The 3,543-nt window shown below is 30.2% G+C and overlaps 1 non-coding gene across 1 annotated transcript; it reads right to left on the minus strand.

The window, feature by feature from the left end:
- Positions 1-2,934: 2,934 nt before the first annotated feature.
- On the minus strand, positions 2,935-3,041 carry LOC127902815 (small nucleolar RNA R71). Its single transcript, XR_008055453.1, has one exon. It is a non-coding gene; the product is annotated as a small nucleolar RNA R71 (small nucleolar RNA).
- Between the last annotated feature and the right edge of the window lie 502 nt (positions 3,042-3,543).

Consider the following 3,543-nt stretch of genomic DNA (forward strand, 5'->3'; position numbering starts at 1 on the left):
GCAAGCGGCTAACCGTTAAAAATAGCGGTTAAGCGTGTGGACCCCAAAAAGGATGTCCAATTAGCTGGCTAGCTGGCAAATTTAAACAGTTAACCGCGTGGACTCTAGAAACTCTGCCGCACCCTAGTGGTTTGCTGCTACAGCGAGAATTTTCATTATTTTAAATATAATTTCATTATATTTTTATGAAATAGTATCCTTAGAATGTCTATAATGACTAACAACTTTCTTTTGAAGTGTGAAAATTATTTTGTAATGAAAATCTTTCAATACCATTGTTTAAAATATAAAAGAATTTCACATGATTATTGTATATACAACGCACATTATATAACTTTATAATATACAAACTAAGTTTGATGTTAAAGAGACCTTTTTTTAGATTATAGTTCATTAAACACTTTCATAACCTTCCTATTCATACATTGAAATCTGATAGTTTAAAAAGAGTTATCAAAAGAGGATTTTAAACTATCTGATAGTTAATATTTTAATTTCAGTTTCAACACTTTCATACCATTAAACATTATCATACCCTTCCTATTCATACTTCCTATATACAAGTTAAAATTTTAAACTATCAGACCGATGTTATAGGAAACTGATATTTAATATAGTTTCAAACTTAGTTTGTATATTCAGATTCATAAACCAAACTAAGTTTGATGTTTATAATGAAACTAAGTATATATATCCATTATACATAATGAAAGTGTTTGTAGTTTGTATATCCATTATCACATAATGATTAACGTACAGCCAGTTCTATTCATATAATGAACTATATTTAAAATAAAATGAAATAGACTTCCAACAACAGCCAGTTCTGATGGACATAAAAATAAAAGCTGATTTTTATTTTGTAATGAAAATCTTTAAATTAATTTCCAATTTTGGGTGTATATATATGATGAGCATAATTTATATACATATTTTACCCTTAATTATTTAATTACTAGTTATTTTTATTTGTTATTTTTAATTAATTAAATTATTTTATTGAATAGGAAATTAATTGGAGATTATGGATAAAAAGAGTATAAAGGAATTCAATTTGTAAGCATTAAAGATTAATTGATTTTTGGAAGGAATTAGACATACATGCATGTGGAAATCAAGCCAAGGAACCGAATTCAACAAGTTAATTCATCATGCACATGCGGACAAAAGAGATAAATTGATTTTAGCTTTAAGAAGGGACCCCACGTGGCTTTCATAAATGGAAAAAGGAAACCTATTACAATTCAAAGTGCCTACGTGAGTGAAGCAAAAAAAATAAAAGGCCAAACCCTTTTGGCTCTAGGATTGACAAGGTGGGGCCCATTTTAAAGGCTATATAAGAAAGCTAAGCTATTGTCTTTTGAAGGAGCCGCCAGAGGACGGAAACAAAAGGGTTGGAAGAGAGCAATCGGCAGTAGCAATATTTCGGCTTAGATGACTGATTTTATTTTTTGTGTTGCTCTCAATTCAAGTATGTCTACCTAATTTTCTTATACTGAGGTTAAGGATGAAACTCTATTTAATGAAATAATTATCTTTTTATTTATTTAATTCCCTATATATGTGCTTTAATGTTTATGGTTTTTATTTCACATGATTAATTGGATGTTATTAAAATCTTTTCATCAATTATGTCATGCATTATTGATTGTTAGGATTAATATTCGATTAATTCTATGCTTGGATCTATAAAGTTTATACATGATTATCTTTGATTTTATGTCTTTCATTAAATTATTTACATGGAGTGCTTAGGAAACTTTGACTCTTTGTTATTCAATATGTTTACATGATATTCTTAGATGTCATACTATTAAGCAGAAAAAGAACCTACATAAGATTAATTTTTGGGCTTAATTGTTATATCCATGAGATGATATCGATTGATTTCGAGTTGTCACTCTAAAATTGGGGATTAATTAATAATTAGATAATTACTAGTTGAATAGTGGTGGATTTTGAAACCTTAGTAATTTGTCTTATTGATTTCTCATTTGCTTTAATTGTTTTCTTAGTTTAATTAGTTTAATTTCTCTTAAAACTCAATTTGCTCAACTAGGTTAGAATTAATATTAATTTTAGATTTAAATTAGACTTTTCAATTTATAACAATCCCTGTGGGATCGACCTCGTTATCACTATTCTATTTCTAGATTCGTGCGCTTGCGAGTATATTAAAATTTTCAGAACAAGTTTTTGGCGCCGTTGCCGTGGATTGTGCTAGAAAGTCAGTTTAATCTAGGTTGATTTGATTCTTCCACTAGTTATAATTTAGGTTGTTTTTTATTTTTTAATTAAAAAACACAAAAAAAAATTATTTGTCTTTAAATTCATTGTTTGGTTGTTTGATTTCTTTTATTTTTAAATTTCGTTTATTCTCATTTTTGTTGGTTTATTTTATTTTATTTTTCTTTCTTTCTTTCCTTGTCTAGTTAGTTTATGAGTGTTTGGGAACGTGATTCAACAAATCGTTTGGTTAAAAAAGAGTCGAAAATTGATAGTAGTCAAACTAGTTCTTCTCAAGTCATGGATGACCCAAATAGACTATTGCCAATACTTCCACCAGTGCAAGCAGAGAAAACCCTTAGAGAATATTTTTCACCACTTGCAGCCAACCAACCATCTTGTATTGTGTTGCCACAAACTACAGCAACACACTTTGTACTTAAGCCCTCAGTCATTCAACTTTTACCATCTTTCCATGGGTTAGAGAGAGAAGATCCATATTTGCACATTAAGGAATTTCTTGACATATGCTCTACATTTCGTTTTCAAAATTTTAATGATCAGTCAATTAGGCTTCGTATGTTCCCTTTCTCATTAAAAGATAAAGCAAAAGCTTAGTTGAATTCACTTCCTGCTGGGTCTATTACTACGTGGGATGAATTGAGTAATAAGTTTCTCACCAAATTTTTCCCTATGTCTAAAACAAATGCCCTTAGGAGAGAGATAAGTGATTTTTATCAAAGAGATGGTGAGCAATTTTATGAGTGTTGGGAAAGATTTAATGATTTACTCCTTAAGTGTCCTCACCATGGTTTTGAGAAATGGAGACTTATACAATGCTTTTATAACGGTTTAACCATGTCAAATCGTCATATGGTAGAGTCTATGAATGGTGGGAGATTTTTGAACTTACATGAAGGGGCTGCATGGGATTTCTTTAATTCACTTTCTAAGAATTCTCAACAGTGGGATTTTTCAAACCAAAGGGAAAAATCATCTCAAGTTTCTAAAAAGGGGTTTTATGAAGTTAGGGATGATTTTGATGTGAAATCCACTCTAGTTACACTTTCTAGAAAAGTAGATGTCTTAGCTTTGAACCAATCAATGAATCATCATCCTAGTGTAGCTAATGAGGTTTGTGCTATTTGTTCTAACTTGTCTCATACAGCACAGAATTGTCCATCATTACCAGCCTATCCAGAGGCTTATTCTGAGCAAGTACATGCCTTACAATCATATGAGAAAACCTCCAATAATCCATATTCATCCACATATAATCCTAATTGGAGGAATCACCCTAATTTTTTCTTGGAAACA

The sequence above is a fragment of the Citrus sinensis genome, chromosome 5 (assembly GCF_022201045.2).
Source record: "Citrus sinensis cultivar Valencia sweet orange chromosome 5, DVS_A1.0, whole genome shotgun sequence".
NCBI classification, from domain to species: Eukaryota; Viridiplantae; Streptophyta; class Magnoliopsida; order Sapindales; family Rutaceae; genus Citrus; species Citrus sinensis.